This window comes from Sinohyriopsis cumingii, chromosome 14 (genome assembly GCF_028554795.1).
Source record: "Sinohyriopsis cumingii isolate HCF-2022 chromosome 14, ASM2855479v2, whole genome shotgun sequence".
NCBI lineage: Eukaryota > Metazoa > Mollusca > Bivalvia > Unionida > Unionidae > Sinohyriopsis > Sinohyriopsis cumingii.
In genome coordinates, this window is record NC_142974.1 from 53,293,143 (window position 1) to 53,316,146 (window position 23,004).

The 23,004-nt window shown below is 34.4% G+C and overlaps 1 pseudogene; it reads left to right on the forward strand.

Annotated features, from left to right (window-relative positions):
* Positions 1-4,566: 4,566 nt before the first annotated feature.
* Positions 4,567-23,004, forward strand: LOC149783814 (uncharacterized; annotated as a pseudogene).

The window sequence follows — 23,004 nt, forward strand, 5'->3', positions numbered from 1 at the left end:
TTTAAAATATGTGGCGGAAGATTATGCTTGTCTTTTGTCGAGTGAGAACAACAAAGATACTGTTTAGACATTCCAAATGTCCTTTGTCGAGTGAGAATAACATGGATACTGTTTAGACATTCCAAATGTCCCTTGTTGAGTGAGAACAATAAGGATGTTCCTTACACATTCCACGTGTCGAGCGAGAAAAATAAGGGCGCTGTTTAGACACCGTACCTATTTAGATATACACACAACTAAGTAAATGAATGTTACCGATAGACGCTAATTATTTTATCAGTAAAATTAACTGAAGGTCACTAATATGTACTAACTGATTGTCACTAGAAGTCACTGTAGATTACTTAGTGTGTCTAAACGTTAAAGTAGGTTACAAATTTTCTATCAATTACTAATTGCCACCAACATGCACACAATTTTACTAACGTTAAAGCTGTCCAATTGCGCTGAACAAATAAGCAAATACTTTCAATTAATATAAATATGTCAATCAAAATGGTAGATTATGCAAAGATAAATCCCAACGGTAGGGATTACGATGAACAGATTTTGCAACAACTTATCAAATTAACTTGTTAACAATATCTTTGTCAAACATATCCAGTTGAATTCGTGGAAATAAAAAATGAATGAGTGAGAAAATATATATGCAAAGAAGCAAAGACTGAAAAGAGTATTCAAATTTGGATTGCAAATGAAGAAAGAACCAATCAAATGTGAATGTGAAAGAAAGTAGACGTTTATTCCACGAGACTTATCATGAAAAAAAATTTAAAACTCGGTGTGGATTAATGTCTGAAACATTTCCTAAAAATTTCAAGAATAAAATAATCGACAGTCTGACGAGTTCTAACCTGGATATCAATCAAAATTTAAATGAGTTTTAAAGATAATCAGTTCAAGTATTTTAACTACAAACATAATGCCACAGCTGTATATGATAATAATATTAATAATAATAATGAGGACTTTGTATAGCGCCTAATCTTTAGAAGCTCTAAGCGCTTTACAACATTAGACAACACCTATAAGATAAAAAACATATAGAGATATGATTACAAAAAAAACCACCATGAAATTAGAAAGAATAAAAACATGCTGAGAATATTTAAGATAGGAAACATTATTACGTCTTTAAGTTTGTTTCTTGCAGTCGAAATAAGTGAGTTTTGAGAGCACTCTTGAATGGGATCACTGTGTCTTTGTGTCTAAGTTCAGTGGGCAATTCAGTTCACGTTGCTGGGCCTTGGTATGCAAAGAACGCTGTCCATATGACTTTGTTTTCATAGTGGGAATAATGAGTATACAATTGTCAGAGGAGGAGCGTAAGTATCTTGCTGGTGTGTACACATTGGTGAGGTCGGATAGGTATGATGGACTAGAGTCCAACAGTGAAACGTAGCACAGAGAACAAATTTTGTGTTTGATTCTGGATCGAATGGATAGCCAGTGTAATAAGGTTGAAGGTGTGACGATTTTTAAAGTTAGTTAATTTATGTTATTTCCTGTCTACGAATCAGAAGATTTTCACTGATGGAAGAAGAAATTGAAAGACTGGTGGTTTAGTGTGTGCACTAAATATGCCATTGAAGCGGAACACAACATAAAATATAGCAAAGGCAAAACAACTACCAGCGTAGACAAAACAATGATGAAGTAAAAGCAAACTCTAACAAAACTTGATACCTCGAGCATATTATTAGAACGAACGATTGCTGATGACGTTAGAGTCAACTATTATAAAGGCTTTGAGTCATACAGTGAGGTAGGGTTCAGCTTTGAAGACTAATATATGAAGTAAGTAAAAAGAAGCATGCTATGACAGAGAAGCAGGGTTTTACAGCAATTACAGCGAAGGCTACAACAGATCCAGCCTTAAAAACTATAACGTCAAGGACTGGAACAAATCGAATGGTAAAGAATTCTAAGATATCACCAGAGACAATATGACTACATAAACAGTTAAGCTTGGACAAAGGCCAATTAATCTTGAAAGGGCAGCATCAATGAAGAATGTAGGTAACAATTACACATTTTCTGATACAAATGATCATACCAATATGCATTTTGTGGTCCCATTGAATCACACATAAAGCAATTAGTCATTAGGAAGTTTTACTAGAGTCAGACTATGACTAATCTCCTCAGTACAAGAGGTAAATATGGTTTTCCAAGAAAAAGAAACCAATAATTTATAATACATATAATCAACTAATTCTGTATCAGTACTGATATAATTTGATACTTGATACTCTGTTTGCTGGTATTAATACGCAACTTGATCCAACGAGAGCTGTTTGAAAGGTGTTGTTGTTGTTGTTGTTATTGGGTTTAACGCCATTTTTCAGCACACGATAGGCTATACATGGCGGCCAGTATTAATGGTGGAGGAAGAACCCGAGAAATCCACGGAAAGAACCACCGACCCTCGAGAAGCTACTGGCAAGCTTTCTCACATACCCACATTGGCCGAATCCGAGACTCGAACCTACGCAGAGGTGAGATGGCAGTGATCCGTAACGGAGAGCGCTTTAGACCACTCGGCCACTCGGGGCCCGCTGTTTGAAATAACATCAATTATATGCCCATTTAACCGTACAGGAAATGCTTTCTTAATTTTTTTTTTATATATTTTTAAAAAAAATACAATACAATATTTTTATTTAGCATTTCAGGCATGCTGGTCAAAATCTAATGTAGATGAAGTTTACAACCAGAGACGCATTAAAGGAGAAACAAATACCATTACAGTTCGTTTGAGGCAAAATGTTGAAGACTCAAGTTTTAGGTGACTTATATAAACCACCTCCAAGGATATATAAATAGCATGATTTAAAAGCACATTATGCTACGCCACTGATATACCTTCGACATAAAATATAAAACAAAAATAAATACAAACTTTTGTACGTACAGAGTCTGCAGAATCAGTGTACGTAATTAAATATAAACTTGTTGCCCATTAGGTATTGGACAATAAGCGTTATCTTGTGAGAGAATCTCTGAGAAAACTTATTTTAAAAACATTTTATTTTCCTTTTAGCTGAAATGGAAAATAAGTTAAAAGGAAAAATGTTATCTGCACAAACATATATTAGATCTAGACAGGCAAAGTGCACTTGTTGTGAATTAAGCCGAAGTCTTTTGATAAGTATTATCTTTGGGGCCATTTTGTTTTCATCATCGATAAATAAATAGCTATTGTAAACGTACAACAATGTGCGTGTGTGTGTTTGTTATTTCGAATTTGAACGTAGCTTTAACAATTTTCTAGTCAAGTCGTTCTACGTATGCAGTGTAGCACTTTATTGTGACTTCCAGCATAGGTGCGTCATGCAACAGACATGTAGCATCGTGTCTCATTATGTCACTTTATCCTGACACCAGGCTGACCGTTCCTAATACTAATTTCATAATGCTGAGCGCCAAGCGAGGCAGCTGTTAATACCATTTGTAAGTCTTTGATATGTCTCAGCCGCAGTTCGAACCCTCGACCTCCCGCATCAGAGGCGAATTCTAATCACTTAGGCCGCCGAAGCGGTCTACGAAAAAATGAAAATATATTTAAATGTTAATTTTAGAATGGATTTTTCTATTCAGTCAAGTGTTTTATTTGCAGATAATTATGACTTATACAAATAAATGACGGTCTGGGTCGGAAATTGTCTTTGTGATTAGCGTTCCGGGTTCGCGACTTCAAGGATGCGGCTTCAACCACTGACATCGGATCACTCTAGGTCGGCGACACTAGTATGTCTATGGGCATGCCACTTTACCCCAATTGCCTCAGCACCAAGTAATCTACTTGTAATACTTTGGATAATGGAATGTCTATAGGACCCACGTTACTAATTCAGTTCCCATAGTAAACCTATGCAAACACCTTGATATTAAAAATTCAATAACTTAACATTTTTGAGTGCTCATGATCAAACATATATTTATCTGTATAGATGAAACCTGGATGTCAGCTTCTTTGTAGAGGAAAGGATATGCTTCGCTTCATTTTCTTGACCCGCATGTGTTTGAAACATGCTCTTTCAATTCCGCATCAAAGAGTCAGATGTTATTTTGAGCAATGAGTGTTCCAAACTCAAGACTGTTAAATGACTGAAATTCCAACAATAAAACAATGTCTCTATTTTTTCACTTACAACTAGGATAAGCTCTCAAAAGATTCTTTTTCCTACAACATAACTTACATTATTAACCAATCCTGGTCAGCCTAACCCATATATATTCTATTTTATATTCACCCATTTCCAGGCTTCCCATTTTTCCATACCATTAGTACCGTGTGTCCTTTAAGTGGAATACATACCAGGTATAGACTGTGCTGACAATAACGTCATGCATATTGGCTTTTAGCAGAACAAATATATAAGCACAGTATATACAGGGAAAATAATTCTGCTAGATGCCGTACCAAAAAATATATAACAAAAGCACACTCTGGAACATTGCGGCTCGATTAGAATGAAACTTCGGAACACAAAGAGATTTCCGTTTGTTTTGGCACTAACTAATCGAGCATGCCCATGATTTAATAAATACGGACCAGGAACTAACAACATCGTTTATCAAGTGAAGAAGAATTTCAAAATTTTTGTCCAAATAGTTTGACAGAGGAGAAAATTTAGATCTTTCCTTGCAGGGTCGTATAATGGTTTATTATTACAGATGGCGGCTGCTAAAATAGAAGTTGAAGATGGGCTTAGTTGTTCAATTTGTTTGGAACAGTTTAACATGCCCAGGCAGCTGCCCTGCGCCCACTCCTTTTGTGAGAAGTGTTTACAGTCTCATATAACGACTGAGGCTAAGAAACATATGAAGCTGAGATATATTAATTGTCCAGTATGTAGAAATACAGCAAGTCCTTCTGTAAAGGACAGACCGACAAGTGAATGGGCGTCTCTTTTTCCTGCCAACACAGTTTTACAGTCAGTCTTGCCAGCAAAATCGAATGTAGATCGCATGTGTGATGCATGTAACACGGAGGGTACTGCTGTCTTGGCGGTAGGATTCTGTGTAGTATGCAAAGAGACCATGTGTGGAGATTGTTTGAAAGCACACAGGAAGCTGAAAATTTTAAAGGATCATACGATTATTAGCGTGGAAGAGTTAACGTCTAACCCAGAAAATGCAATGAAAATTGCAGAAGGTTTTACATGTTCTGAACATCATGGAGAAGATATAAAATACTACTGCAAAGATCACAACATCCCCTGTTGTGCCAGCTGCTTCTTCCACGGTCATAAAATGTGTTCCAAAGTAATAGACTTGAAAGAAGAACTCCCTGCTTTGCTATGCGACAGTAAGCCAGATGAAATAATCGCGGATATGAAGAAAATCGAGATGCATTTAAAGACGTTTATGGAAATTAACGATTCTTCTCTTATTTCTCTCGAACCACAAATTAATAGGATGACCGACCAAATCAGAGAGGTAAGAAAGAAAATCAATTCACTTCTTGTCAAGTTAGAGAAACGAGTGAAGACAGAGGGAGACAGAGTTTACAAGGAGGAGGTTATTAGGAAACAGGAACAGAATCATCATTGTTTATCTTTAATACATGCAGTGAGAAATTCTCACTATCTCTTTGAAGCAGTACATAAATATGGGAGCAACTTGCAAAAATTTCTGACGGCAGAAAAAATGAGGTCACAGTTACATTCATATTGCAATCTGGTTGGAGAAAAGTACGTGAAAACTGACACAATAGCATTTGACATACAATTCGCACATCCGATAGAATCCATTTTGTCCACCTCTTTGTCTGAATTAGGGAAAGTTGTGATGTCCACAAGCTTCAACACTCTTACCCTAACATGTTCGCAGAGGCCAACGAAGGACTGTCAGGTAGAGAGGGTTGATGTAATTGATCTTAAAGTTCCTACTGGTAATGTCCCAATGTATACTGGTGTCAAATTTCTTTCTGGAGACAGGTTGATGCTGGTTGATAATTGATAATTGATTTTTGATAATACCAGTGCACAATGCATCTTACTAAGCTCTTCCTATCAGTTCATCACAAGTTACACACTAACAGGTAATCCATTTAACATCTGTGTACTGGATGACCAGGAGGTGGCAGTGTCGTTATGTGCTCAGGATAAAATCCAGATCCTGTCAGTGGTTGATGACGTCATCAGGCCAGTCAGAATGATAACAACCGCTTACGTTTGTAATGGAATAGCAGCTGTTGGGAAGGGGGAGATGGTTGTCAGTGGTTACAGTCGTAATAACAAGAGTCAATGGAGTCTGATTAACACGAGAGGAGATGTAAAGTGTACTCTTCAGTATGACTGTCCATACATGGTCAACAACTCCGTAGCTCTGAATAAAATGAAAACACGAGTGTATGTTAGTGTTTATCCTATGAATTCCCTTCTCAGTTTTGACATGGATGGTAGGAAGCAGTTTACATACAGTCCTGACAGTCTTAGAAACCCCACTGGAGTAGATGTGGACAGATATGACAACATCTATGTTGTTGGAAACAATTCTAACAACATTCATCAGCTGTCTCCAGATGGGTCTGTCATACAGGTTGTAAATATAGGAGTGCTGAAATCTCTTTGGGCGATTTGCATTCACAAGAGTAAGGATATCTTAGTCATCACGAATAATAGTTCAGATAGGAAAAAACTTCACACTTATCAACTGAAATAAATTTAACACAGGTGCTTAATACCTGTAAAGTTAAGTAAGTTCCATGAAAACAAAATGCATATTGAAGTTTTTTGGTAAAACAATCCATTTAAATGTATAAATAAATGTTGAGTAAATTTTTAGTGTTACATTCCTGTAAAGTTATACATGTATGCCTTATGAAAAAAATGCATATTGAAGTTCTTATGTGCAAAAGAATCAGTTTTGACAGGTAAATCAATCCTGAGAAAATTTTTATCGTTTGAAAAATTGTTGCACTAATTTTCATACGATGGACATGTGGCTTGGAATATTGCTAATTACTATGATTGTTATTATTGTTATTAATGGTAGACCGTTCACAATAATCTTGTCTGAAAATGAATGTTATCTCATGTTAGATAACTGAAACAGAGAATTGACTAAATAAGTATATTAATTCAGTTAGAATATTTATACATATTTATGTTTATTAAATTACTGGGTTAGTGTGCATAATTTACAAGTCAGGTGTATTTATGGACAAATACAATTTCTCACTGTCAATCTACAATATAACCAATGGTGATAAAAATGTGCAAATTATTTCAAACTGGTCATGGAGATATTGAAGCCTTGTTCAGATGTTTGGAATGTTTTATCATTATTAACCAATAACCTTGCAGGTATACAGAGTTTAACACTGAATGCATGAATTATTAATTTAAAAAGAAACGTCGTTCAAAGAAAGACCTACACTCTCCTTATTTGCTTCCAGTCCTGATGACTAAGCTTTTCTAAAGTCAGCATTATGGGTACTGTTCATAATTGTAAAAAATATAGTTGCCATGAAAGATAAATAATAGAAAGAGATAAGAAGAATTGGTACGTATAATGTATCAAATTAAATGAAAATTAAGGCAATTTTCGTGCTACAATTCTCTAAAGATACAAGCAAGAAGTAGAAGATGTCTATCAATCTTTACTGATGAAGTGTGTAAACTGTTTATAATTACAAACATATATAGAATTGTTTTTATAATTCTTTGTACAGTACTTACTTAAATGCAATAAAGATTAGGTAGGTAGAGTTTCATTTTGTGAGCAAATCACTTGATGACTAAATAATACTGCTTATTATTTATTATTAATACTCTGCTGTTGATTATTACAATGTTAATTATTGATTATTGCTATGTTAATTATTGTCTAAACATGATTATGTAACTTTACTGAATGAAACATAAAATTAAGGTGTACACTTTTTCTTTTTGACCATCATACCAGTTACTATGCATATTTCTGTAATAAATTATATAAATATAGACCAGTAAATTAAAATGAAACAATTACTTCAAATTATAGAATGACCCATGTACATACTGTTAACAAGGAGCATAGAACAATTACTTTAAAGTATATGCATTCCATAATAGACTATAATAACAGGAGGTTGTGTAGAATGACCCATGTATACTATTAACAAGGAGCATATAACAATTACTTTAAAGTATATGCATCCCATAATAGACAATAATAGCATGAGTTGTATAGAATGTATATGATGTCTGCAATGTGATAGTTTATAGTGATGAATAGCACTGGGGCATCATGCCACAAACATGTAGCATGATGTCCCACCCAGTCACATTATCCTAACACCAGACCGACCAGTCCCAACACTATCCTCTTAATGCTGAGTGCCAAGTGAGGCAGCTGTTAGTACCTTTGTATAAGTCTTTGGTGTGACTCGGCCAGGGATCAAACCCATGACCTCCCGCATCCGAGACGGATGCTCACTTGACCACTGGGGTGGTCTTCTTTCACAGATAAATGTGTAAGATGGGAAACAAAAAAGAAAAGAAAAACCAAACCAAAGCCTAGGAGATATAAACCCTATTACATATGTGTTTGTTATTTCAAGGACTTTCACTTAACCAAAAACATGGGAAACATAAGACCTATAATATCTCATGCCCTGGAGACAAAAGACCTTTAACATGACACACTCTGGAAACTGTGGAGGAGATAAATGGAAGGTGATGTATTTGGTAACAGTTAAAGTAACATTGTCATCTCACATGAATGGAGTTTTATATAATCAATAATGTAATGTCATCTCACATCAATGGAGTTTTGTATAATCAATAAAGTAACATCATCCCACATCAATGGAGTTTTGTATAATCAATAAAGTAACATTGTCATCTCACATCAGTAGAGTCTGAGTAATCAATAAAGTAACGTCATCTCACATCAATGGAGTTTGTATAATTAATAAAGTAATAACATTTCACATCCTTGGAGTTTGTATAATCAATGAAGTAATGTCATCTCACATCATATGTAGTTTGTATAATCAATAAAGTAATGGTGTCATCTCACATCAGTGGAGTTTGTATAATCAATAATGTCATCTCACATCAGTGGAGTTTGTATAATCAGTAATGTCATCTCACATCAGTGGAGTTTGTATAATCAATAATGTCATCTCACATTAGTGGAGTTTGTATAATCAATAATGTCATCTCACATTAGTGGAGTTTGTATAATCAATAATGTCATCTCACATTAGTGGAGTTTGTATAATCAATAATGTCATCTCACATCAGTGGAGTTTGTATAATCAATAATGTCATCTCACATTAGTGGAGTTTGTATAATCAATAATGTCATCTCACATTAGTGGAGTTTGTATAATCAATAATGTCATCTCACATTAGTGGAGTTTGTATAATCAATAATGTCATCTCACATCAGTGGAGTTTGTATAATCAATAATGTCATCTCACATTAGTGGAGTTTGTATAATCAATAATGTCATCTCACATTAGTGGAGTTTGTATAATCAATAATATCATCTCACATTAGTGGAGTTTGTATAATCAATAAAGGTCACTAGGTAGTCTCTGATTTCAGAGATACACTTTACAGCACTCAACACACACATACACACACAAACACACACACAGAAAAAACATAATAGGAGGAAACTGTGGAGGAGGCATAAGCTATGTGAGATATATAGGAGATAATCTGAAAACAATTCAAAACCATGAAAACAACACATACTATGAAACAATCTCAATATACCAATGTATAATTACGTACTATAACATGTGAGAATAGATTTGAATAGGAGTATTACAATCATACCTCTTAAATAAAAAAAAATAATATAACACATTTAATATTTTTTATTTACAGTTTATGTTAGAAGAGCTATGAATTTTAATAGACTGATTTCCTTTGGAACCAATTCTTTTGCTTAAGACAATTGATTTTGAAGTCCAATGGTTATGGGTATTCTAATGCAGTTATGTCCCTTGGTTGAACTATAAAGTTTATTCTATGCTGATAAATATTTGCTTTTGTCTCCCTTTATCAGTCAATACATCATCTTGAAATCCAGATGTGACTGTATTTTAGACTTCCATGACAATGAAGTCTCATGTAGACTGTAATGTAGACTTCCCTGACAATGATATATAGAAGAAAAAGAATTATATATACATGCATAATAATTATTATTATAAAGTTTATTCTATGCTGATAAATATTTGCTTTTGTCTCCCTTTATCAGTCAATACATCATCTTGAAATCCAGATGTGACTGTATTTTAGACTTCCATGACAATGAAGTCTCATGTAGACTGTAATGTAGACTTCCCTGACAATGATATATAGAAGAAAAAGAATTATATATACATGCATAATAATTATTTATCCAAAAATTACAAGACAGAAGGTAACATTATAGTGCTATTATCTCAATTTATATGACGTTGTTGTATGATAGAAAAAAATGTCGCCTAAGAAATTGAATTATTTGATTCCAGAATATTTTTTTTTCAAAGACTGCATCCATTGTATAAGACCCTTCCCCACCTTCAGAACATGCGTGGCAGTGGGTGCCTCTTGGAGAGCAAACATATCCTTCTGATGGTCTAGATGTTCATTTTTTTCCTTGCTTCTAAGTTCATTTTTGCTGCACCCTGTAAGAAACAGAGAAAACAAAGTTTCATTACAGTTAACAATTAAAAAGTGGCATGTTTATTGTGTTCCTTCTTCATGTCCTTTAAATAACAGATACATGTACTTATGACAAATATCAAACAAACAAAAGACCCATGCTGGTGCTGACACTGAACTGTTTGCCAATTAAGTTCTATATCTGTTGTGACTCTTCTAATTCTTCTTCTTGTGTTTTAAGTAGCTTTTCCTTAATAACAAATGAACAAGAGTCCCTTGAAGGGCATGATGCTGTCCTGGCTAACAACTAGTAAGGACTATATTTATCTTATTCTTCTTGTTGCATTTTTATTAAAGGGACCTATTCTTTAATATCAAACTTAGAATGCATATCAAACAAGAGTCCATCAAAGTCATTTAATCACTATTGCTAAACAATTGAAAGTGGCATTTTTATTGTAATTTTTCTTATTGTTATTTAAATAACAGATACTTATGATGAATATTTAAAAAGTCCCATGCTGGGACTGACACTCAACTGTTTGACAATTAAGTTCTATATTCATTGTGGTTCATTTATCATTCTTCTTCTTGTCTTTTAATTACTGATACGTATTCCTTAATATCAAATGAACAACTCAGTTCCTGGAGGGGAATGAAGTTTAAACAATTACCAATTGCTATATTTAATATATTCATCTTTTTTGCCTTTTAATTACTGATACCTATTCCTTGATTTTGAACAAACAAGACGGTCCCTCAAAGGAAATGATGCTTTACTGTTTAAACAATTTCTAATGTTTATATTTTTTATATTCATCTTTTTGCCTTTAAATTACTGAAACCTATTCATTGATATTAAAGAAAAGTCCCTTGAAGGGACAGACTCTCTACTGGTTAATAATTGGTGTTTATATATATATTAAAATCTTTCCTACTATATATGTCTTTGATAACTCAAACAAATGGTAAATAAGATACTTAGAGGTAGAAACGTCTTTATAATATAATGCCCCGATTATAGAAAATTATTTATCTCATAATGAATGCCATATTTAACTTCTTTACACCATGTCACACATTATATTTACTTGTATTGTATATTGTAATATGGACTGGTGGCCTAAATTACTGAATAAAGTATATTATTATCATTATTATTATTAGTAGTAGTATTTTACACACAGATCTAATTTATGTGTTTTTAATAATGGGCATTGTTATGGTGATTCTTCCAGTTCTTCTTTTTGTCTTTTAATTAGCTTCTATTCTATGATATCAAAGAAAACAAGAGTCCCTTGATGGGACTCACTTTTAACTGATTGACAACTACAAAGTGCATTGATGATCATGATTCTTTTTATTCTTCTTCTTAATTAGCAGATGTCTATTCCTTGATATCAAACGAACAAGACTTACTTAAAGGGACTGCCTGCCCACTGATTAACAATTATAGTGCTACATTTATTTTGACTTACTTAAAGGGACTGACTGCCCACTGATTAACATTCATAGTACTATATTTGTTTTGACTTACTTAAAGGGACTGACTGCCCACTGACTAATAATTAGTAAGTGCTATATTTATTTTGACTTACTTAAAGGGACTGACTGCCCACTGATTTACAGTTATAGTGCTATATTTATTTTGACTTACTTAAAGGTACTGATTAACAATTACAGTGCTGTATTTGTTGTGATTCCTCCTAATCTACATGCCCTTTACATATTCATTTACATATATCAAACAAGAGTCCCTCAAGGGATGATCAATATATTAACAAGTAATAAGTAATTTATTGTGATTCACATTTCTTTAGTTAACAATTCTGTGTAACCTTGATATCACCCAAAAATTCATCTGCATTAAGGATAACCACTTGTGAAAAAAATGAACATTTACCTCGGTACACAAAATAATGTGGTCATTGCATTATGATGTCACTGATATGACATAACCTGTCCACTAAGTGTGTCATATTGCTACAAACTCTGGCAGTGATTTTACATTCAAGGATGTGGTTATGACTAATGTATCTTATAAACAATGTGAAACAAAAACTGACTGTACAATTTTAGTAATGGCAATAATAGTTACGCAAATGAAAGTCAGTGAAAAGTAAACAGGACCTTGAAAAATTTGAACCACTTTACAAACTATCAATTATTAAATTGACTTTGCAGCTCCAAATGAAATGAACATTACGTGATGTTATAAATTTACCATTACATATAACCCATCTGTATCAGATTGATTAGTGTATGTAAGTTCTATATCATGGATTTAACATTACTTGTTTTGTTGTTGTTGTTGTTGTTGTTATAGGGTTTAACACCATTTTTCAGCACAAGATAGGCTATACATGGTGGCCAGTATAAATGGTGGAGGAAGAACCTGGGAAAACCCAGGAAAGAGCCATCAACTCATGAGAAGCCACTGGCAAGCTTTGTAACGTATCCACATTGGCCGAGCTTGAGACTTGAACCCATGCAGACAGAGATGAGATGGTGGTGATCTGTAACAGTGAGCACTTTTAGACCACACGGCCACTTGGGGCCCCTACATTGCTTGTTTTAACCAGGTTATCTAATAGCATGCAAGATAACTACATTAATATACATGTATGTAGGTCAAAGTTCATCCAATGTTTTGCTGACTGAAGTTAATACATGCCATATCTGAATGATCTCTTACCAGAAATGAAAGCAAGTGCAGATGGATGCAAAGATGGATGGATGACAAATGATTCAAATAATGCCAAACAAAAAAAAAATCAAACCATAAGCTCACATTATCTTTGACCGGGTGAGCTAAATATACAAACTCCTCCCAATATGCACTCAAAAGATGCTATAGAAATTGTATTCACTCAAAAGATGCTATAGAAATCGTATTTACTCATAAAAGCCTTAAATCAAAATCCTTAACATGACTACCCTGCTGTAAAAGTGACTGCTTTATTTTGCTACTCCTTTAGGCTTGGCTTAACAGGAAAAAGCATGTGGTCACAGAACATGGATGACCCATCATGGTGCTTCAAAATTTACCTAGATGCAAATCCTGACCAAGGTATGACAGATGGATAAGGCAAATACTACATGCCCCTATTACTGTTATAGTGAGGCTTTAAAACCTAACTAAAGTGTGATAGATGGATAGACATGGGTAACACTACATGACCCTATTACTGTTATAGTGAGGCTTTAAAACCTAACTAAAATGTGATAGACAGATGGATGGACATGGGTGACACTACATGCCCCTGTTACTGTTATAGTGAGGCTTTAAAACCTAAATAAAGTGTGATAGACAGATGGATGGACATGGGTAACACTACATGCCCCTATTACTGTTATAGTGAGGCTTTGAAACCTAACTAAAGTGTGATAGATGGATGGACATGGGTAACACTACATGCCCTTATTACTGTTATAATGAGGCTTTAAAACCTAACTAAAATGTGATAGACAGATGGATGGACATGAGTAACACTACATACCTTTATTATTGTTACTGTGGGAAAGATTATAAATCAGACTGTGTCCATTGTTCCATTATATACTGTATCTAATCATGAACTGTTGCATAAAATGTTTTTTACATGCTGCAAATTTGATAATTTCACTGGCTGGCTACTTTCAGAAATACTTGTCAAAAAAGTTTCTTGTGCACTTTCATTGAGTACAGTTTTCAATAGCATGATTCAAAGTAAGATCCAAAGTTCTAAACCATATCATTGAATTTCACAGCTAACATGTCCTAAAATATTGTAGTATATGTAAGTGGTACATAATGGAATACAACTGTCCCTCAGCCACAAACTCACTGAAAACTAAAAACTTTTCTAATTTGAATAATCTTATCCTTGCAAAGATGAATGAGTAACTTAATATAGGTGGTTTCTGCTAATTACTGGACTCATTAACATATGTGGTTCCTGCTAATTACTGGACTCATCAATACTGTGGGTCTTGCTAATTACTGGACTCAGTATCTGTGGTTCCTGCTAATTACTGAACTAGTCAATATGTGTAGCTCTTGCTAATTACTGGACTCATTAATATCTGTGGTTTCTGCTAATTACTGGACTTGTCAATATATGTGGCTCTCGCTAATTACTGAACTAATCAATATATGTGGCTTTTGCTAATTACTGAACTTAATATATGTGGTACTTGCTAATTACTGGACTTAATATATATGGGTCCTGCTAATTAATGGACTTAATATCTGTGGGACTTGCTAATTACTGGACTTAATATCTGTGGGACTTGCTAATTACTGGACTTAATATCTGTGGGTCTTGCTAATTACTGGACTCGTTAATATCTGTGGTTCCTGCTAATTACTGGACTCATCAATATCTGTGGGTCTTGCTAATCACTGGACTCATTAATATTTGTGGTTCCTGTTAATTACTTGATTCATCAATAAATGTGGGTCTTGCAAATTACTGGACTCATTAATATATGTGGGTCCTGATAATTAATGGACTCAGGTGAGATGATGATCATATAAGCCTAAACTGCAAGTCTGCAAATTCGACTTGGGTCTTGAGTATGTATTCCAATTCTGGTCAGTTGGATCAAAATGTGGTTTGATTGTTCTGGTGGACTAGTGGTTAGAGTGTCCGCCTTAGATGCTGGAGGACATGGGTTCAAACCCCAGCCAAGTCCTACAAAAGACCTACAAAGAATGTACTAACAGGTGCCTCTATTTGTGCTCAGCATTAAGAGGTTAGTGTTAGGACTGGTTGGCCTGCTGTCAGGATAATGTGACTTGGTGGGTCATTGTGCTGTATGTCTACAGTATGATTCCTCAGTTCTAGACATAACTATAAACTGCCACACTGCAGACAGCAAATCTACCTTAAAAATTCAAATCATGCACACACACACAATAAATATGGTTTATGCAGTGGTAACAAGAAACCCAAGCAGGCCAGATATCATTTACCTGATAACTTAACAGTTAACCATTCACAAAGAAGGCATGATAACTCGGTCCTATACATCACTATAAACTGCCACACTGCAGACAGCAAAGCTACCTTAAAAATTTAAGACACACACACATACACACTAAATATGGTGTTTGCAGTAGTAACAATAGGCCCAAGCAGGCCAGATATAATTTACCTTCTAACATAACAGTTTACATTTACAAAGAAGGCTTATGTAGCATTGACATCTAAGTAAACTATCTAGCAAATTTTATATCATGTTACTTTCACTTATTTTATTACATCCTGCACATTACTGAATTCAAGTGAGATCTTTCTTATACAAGCCTGTCTTGAAGGTTTGATTAAGATGAGACAAACCATATGGCTTCCGGAATGGCAACAAACTCTACCAAATCAGATGCAAGGTCACCACATTACTGTCCATCTGTCTCACCCACCTTGATGATAGATGTATACGTTTATATTTCACATTTGACCAAACTTATAGCAGATATATGATCTCCAGACTGATAACAAGTTCAGTCAATCAAATACATATACAAGAAAACCTCATTAATATGCATGAATCTTTCTCATCAAACTTGTCTGCAACGATGATGATATGAGGCCATATTTCAACTTTGGTCAGAATTGGAAATATGGTTTCTAGAAGGTAACAAGCTCAGCCAGTCAGATGCAGGATCACCTAATACATAAACATGCATTTTACTCATGGATCTAAGTTATTATCATTATGCAATAGTCAGGTCACATGATTACCATATTTGTCAAGAAGCAAGAGATCGAATCTATGATAACTGATAATAGTCAAATGTGAAGCATGATAATGCTGTTGTTTTCTGGTAGCTATTGCAATTGACATGTTTTCACTTTAAAACTTTTGTTGATGATTTATTATTTTTCGGTGTAACTCCTGTGGTTGTTTAAATAGTCTGTGGTCATGATCATTATCATGTTTGTGTGCCCATTCTCACGGACAATCCTGGTGCTATCCCCCATCACAATTGATTACCTATGCATTGTTTTAATTCTCTCAGATAAGTTTATGTTTTTGGAGTGTACAGGTGACAGAAAGAGAGCCATTAAAACAGCATCCAATTTTCAAATTGATTAACAACTTAGGAAACATAAATACCAAGATCCTAATATTAGGACAAGTAGATACCATCGTAAATATATTTTATCGGTATTACCCTGATATCAGAGTACCGGTAATGCCCCAATATAACTTGGAATCAGATTATCAGTCGTTTCCCACTATCATCTGATATAAACTGGAAATTAAATGTTTGTTAATATAGAGATAAGAACACCAAATATATGTATCCCGTACAGAAATTTCTTATGGATTCCATATGGAATACTTACGGAATCTGTATGGAATAGATATGGACTGAAAAACTTATGGAATCAGACAATTTATTCCATATCAATTCCATAAGTACTTCACAGCAAGTGAAAATTCCATATGGAATAAAGTTGCAACTTTAATCCATAAGCACTTTTTTCCATATGGAAAGCAGGCTCATGTATTATAGCATCATGGAAAATACTCTTTGAATAATTATTAACCTAAACTATCTGATTAAAATAGAAATATTGGTGGGAGTTTGTGTACCTGTATATGTCAGTGTAGCTGATGTGGAAGGATGAATATATGCTCATAAATTTTAAGAAACACATGCATGTCAGTTTTCTTTAATTTATTTCCACAGATGTTTAAAAACAAAGACATGACCAAAAAAGTAGGGAAAATGTAAACATGATCAGAAATTTAATATTAAAATACAAGCATAGATGAATCTTTGGTGCAAGGTGGATTTTGGGCTTGATCTAATGTTTATTCTGAAAAGTAATTTTGTTGGCTTCCTATTAAAATATGCTCTACAAAAATCAGGCCCTAGTGAAAATGTGACTTAAATTTCAGCAAAATCATTGAACATTTCTTGACATTCACTCAAATGTCCATTTTCACTAAAATCATGGTATTTTAGGAGATTTTACCAAAATTTAAGAAAATGTCAGTGAAATTTTATGATTGAAATTTCACTGATTCTGCCAACATTTCTAAAAATGTTAGTGGGAATTTTTTATTGAAATTTCACTGAGAGTTTGTTAAAAATTCTAAAAATATAGTGATATTTTGTGATTGCAATATCACTGAAAATTTAGTTTAAAAAAATATAAATAAGATATAATAAAATTTATTTTTGTTTCTTGTACAATTTGATTGATTTTCAGCAGCATTTATATTCCCTGTTTCTGATAGCTGTAATTGTATTGTTTATTTTGGGCACAATAACTTCTTTCCACATCTTTCTGTATTATATTTATTTATCAAATTTTGTTATTGTTGTTGTTGTATTTTTTTAAACTTAAACTGGATTTAACTGCCCTCAAAAAAGTTTTCTTGTTTTCTGTTTTGAATCAGAATTTCGCTTTTCTCCTGACCTGAATCTGATTTTTCTCGATATGGACCCTTTTTTTAATATCGTCTCCGAAACTTTTTTTAAATAATGCTCTATCCGGTCCCATTCCGCAACGGGCTTTCTAATAAGTATTTGTTCCGTTTATTATTTAAAGGATGATCATTGTAAAGAGCTTTCTGATTGGTCACAATTTTGTACTTGTCCAATGAGTCGTTGCGTAAAGGAAACTGACGGGAATGCTAAACATGGCGATTCGAGCGGGATACGTGTTAGCATAACCATTTGAAAAATGTGCGGCAAAGAGAATAGCTTCAGTCAAAGTCGATGGGAGCGTAATTGGTCAGTGTGTATGAAAACTGAACGCCAGGATTAGCTTTCGCTTTTTGTGCCATAACAGCTCTACAGTAGCGGCTAACGTGCTAAATAGGACAAGGAATTGAACCAGGATGATTTCGAAGTTATATAACTCAAAACTGATTAACTTCCAGGATGAATTTAAGGAGGACAAAGTATAGATCATTGGTGGGAATTCTTGTCTATCAAAGATGGTCATATCTTTGCGGAATTTTCTTGGCCCACACGTAGAATCATCGTTCAATATCGTGAGGCATTATTGTGTATATTGTCTAAATATTCTAGGTGTGTTGGAATTCAGTGTAAAATACGAGTACTTCTATCATGATAAACGTTTGTCACGCTGCTTATTGAACAAGTACTAATTCAAGAGACCACAACAGCATCATAGTTTGTACATTAATCAAAAATCAAGTTGCAGTACAAGTGACATGGCAGGCTTTTAGCATTTCTTTTCATGTCTCAAATGGATGCTTTTCTGTAATTTTGCATTATTTTCACAGTTGAATTTTTCAATGCAGATTAATATTTTATATATGTTTATGTGTTCACAGATGTCTGTGCATATATTGTAGGCTTGATACTTTGATTTTTAAAATCACTTAATTATTTAGTGTCAAGCCCGATTCTTCACATCATGTTGTATATACTATAAATATTGTACATAACAGATAGGCCTCAAGGTAGATTAGTTCTGCAATTAAGTTACCCTCTGTAAATAAAGTCATTATTATTATTAATTTTATTATTATTATTAACTCTCATATCTCTTGCCTTGGATGTCATATAATTACAACATCTGTAAAAAAAAAATCATGCAAACTTAATATCACCTTGGTTAATAAAGTCCTGTTTAAGTCATATTCATTATTAATCTGAAACCTTCTGAAATATATGAAAAACTTCTGAAACTTCAGTAAAATACTATACTATGATCAAAATTGTAGTGAAATCTCACAAACGTTTTAGTCAGATATTTGTGAAATCTCACCAGACTTTTCAGTGAAATGAAAAAGACTTAAGTGATGCCATCATGGATTAGGCTTTGTATGCGAGAAAGAAAATGAGGACAAGAAAAACCTAAATCTTATTTGATAATGTCTGTCAAAATAAAATTTATATCCATTTTAAAAATTATGGTGAAATATTCATCATTGATTCCCAATAATGTCTAAGAATCATTAGGCAGTTTAATAGAAATCTGAAGCAGATTTTTGTATGGTATAGACAGAAGTACTTAAAAAAACCCGTCTGAAATCCGCCTTAAGTATGCCTGGAAATTTTTGTACGGGATGAACTATTACCAAATTCCATATGAACTATTTACAAATTCCATATGGAACATTTACAAATTCCATATGGTACATTTGCCAACTCCATATGGACTATTCACAAATTCCATATGGAGTATTGCCAAATTCCATATGGATTATTCACAAATTCCATATGGATTATTGCCAAATTCCATATGGAATTTTAATTTTATTCCATATGGACAACCTACAGATCTCATGGACTAATTAGCATATTCCATGAGATTTTCCATACGGAGTACGTACAGAGTCCATAACATTTCCATATGGATACACTGAAATGAATAAGAGTGCTTTAACTATAGAACAGAAATGTCCATATGGATATTTCTGTAAAAGTACGTATGGATTCCATATACATTCCATGTGGAAAATTTTGTACGGGATATAATATCTTGAAGGTCATTGTTTTTATTTGCTTATTCGCCTATTGCTAACTTTAAGACCTGCAATACCATAGTGCCCCAGTATTATAGGACACACAGGTAAGTTCGGTTATGACAAACAAATGTAACGAAAACAAATCTGCTTAAGTCCGTACTAAACCAAGACCTCTAATGGGAAAATACAGTAGCTTTTTCTAAAATTAAAAGTTTGGAATAGTGTGGACTCGATTGGACGGAAAACAAAGAACAACTACAACTTTTTCTCTAATATGTGTCGGCATGAAACCGTTCCAGTGGCCTAGTGGTTAAAGCATCTGCCTCGGATGCTGGAGGTCGTTGGTCAGCATTAAGAGGTTAGTGCTAGGACTGGTCGGACTGGTGTCAGGATAATGTGGCCGGGTGGGACACGATGCTACATGGCTGCAGCATGATGCCCCAGTGCTAGACATCATCATAGACTGCCACACAGCAGACATCGTAGCGATATGACTGAAAATTGTTAAAGCTACGTTTAAAATAAAAGTCCAAATCAAATACAAACCGAGTCGGCACGAACTAATCGAGCATGCCCATGTCCAATCGATACAAATCAGGAAGTAAATATCAATATTATTCAAATGAAGGAGTATTTGTAAATGTTTCGTCCAGATAGCTTCATACAGTAGGTAATGTAGTTTTCCTATCAGGGTTAAATAACAGTTTAATGTTAAAGATGGCGGCTGCTAAAATAGAGACTGAAGATGGACCTTGTTGTCCAATTTGTTTGGAACAGTTCAACATACCCAGACAATTACCGTGTGCCCACTCTTTTTGTGAGAAGTGTTTACAATTTCACATAACAACCGAAGCCTCCAAACATAAGAAGGTGCGATTTGTGAAATGTCCAGTATGCAGAAATTCTGCAAGCTCCTCCATGAAGGACAGGCCAACAAGTGAATGGGCGTCTTTGTTTCCAACCAACAGAGTCTTAGAATCAGTCTTACCAAGGAAATCGAAAGTAGATCGTTTGTGTGACGCTTGTAACAATGAGGGTGCCATTGTCCCGGCTGAAGGGTTCTGTGTAGTATGCAAAGAGGCCATGTGTGGAGACTGTCTGAAACCTCATAGGAAACAGACAGTATCAAAGAGTCATACCATTCTTAGTTTGGAGGAATTAACTTGTAACCCAGAAAATTTTTTGAAACTTGCATAAGGCTTTACCTGTTCGGAACATCATGGGGAAGATATAAAATACTACTGCAAAGATCACAACATCCCCTGTTGGGGCACATGCTTCTTCGATACCCATAAAATGTGTTCCAAAGTAGTAGACTTAAGAAAACAACTCACTGCTCCTTATCTGACCGCAAGCCAGATGAAATAATTGCAGATATGAAGAAAATCGAGATCCATTTAAAGAGGTTTACAGAGATTAATGAGGCCTGTCTGAATGAACTTGAACCCTAAGTTAACAAGATGACCGACCAAATCAGAGAAGCAAGAAAGAAAATTAATTTAGTTCTTGACGAGTTAGAGAAGCGAGTGAAGACAGAGGGAAGTAGAATTTTGCAAAGAAGAGGTTATTAGGATACAGGATAAGAACCATCACTGCTTGTCACTGATTCATGCTGTAAGAAATTCCCACTATCTCCTTGAAACAGTACATAAATTTGGGAACAATTTGCATGGCAGAAAAGATGAAGCCGCAGTTACATTCATATTGCAATCTGGTTGTAGAAAAGTATGAGAAAACTGACACTATAACAATAGATGTGGAATTCACACCTATGATACAATCCATTTTGTCCATCTCATTGTCTGAATTAGGGAAAGTTGTGACTCGCACCAGCTCCAATACTCTGACCCTAACTTGTTCGCAGAGGCCAACGAAAAGCTGTCAGGTCGAGATGGTTGAGGTAATTGATCTTAACGTCCCTACTGGTAATACACCATGGTATACTTGTGTCACATTTCTCCCAGGAGACAGGGTGATGCTTGTTGATCATGGCAATAACCAATGCATCCTACTAAGCTCTTCCTATCAATTCATCACAAGTCATACCCTAACAGGTCAACCATGGAACATCTGCGTACTTGATGACTAGGAGGTAGCAGTGTCATTGTATAATCAGAATAAAATCCAGATCCTGTCTGTGATTGGTGACGTCATCAGGCCAGTCAGAACGATATCAACAGAATATAATTGTAATGGAATAGCAGATGCTGGGAAGGGGGAGATGGTTGTGAATGGTTTTTGTAGTGATGAAAAGAGTCAGTGGAGTCTGATTAACACGAGAGGAGATGTAAAGTGTACTCATCTTTATGATTCTTCATGCTATGATTACTTCAACTCCGTAGCTCTGAATAACATGAAAACACGAGTGTATGTTCTTATACATAATATGCATTCACTTTTTTGTTTCGATATGGATGGCGGGAAGCAGTTTACCTTCAGTCATGACAATCTTGTACGCCCCTGTGGAGTAGCTGTGGACAGATATGACAACATCTATGTTCGTGGAAACAATTCTAACAACATTTATCAGCTGTCTCCAGACGGGTCTCTCATACAAGTTGTAAATACAGGAGTGCTGAAATATCCGCGGGTGATTTGCATTCAGAAGAGTAAGAATATCTTAATCGTCACGAATGATTCAGGTACAAAAAAGCTGCACATTTATCAGCTGAAATAAAATTAAACAGGTCACTTTAGAGCCACATTCTTGTAAAGTTACATAAACTTTATTAAAGATGTACTTCGAAGTTATTTGGAAAAATAATCCATTTTAATATGTAAATAAATGCTGAGTACATTTGCATTGTTACATTCCTGTGTGTGTATATATATATATATATATATATATATATATATATATATATATATATATATATATATATATATTTGTGCCATATGAAAAAAATGAATATAGAAGTTATTATGTGCAAAACAATCAGTTTTAAATTCTTAATAAAT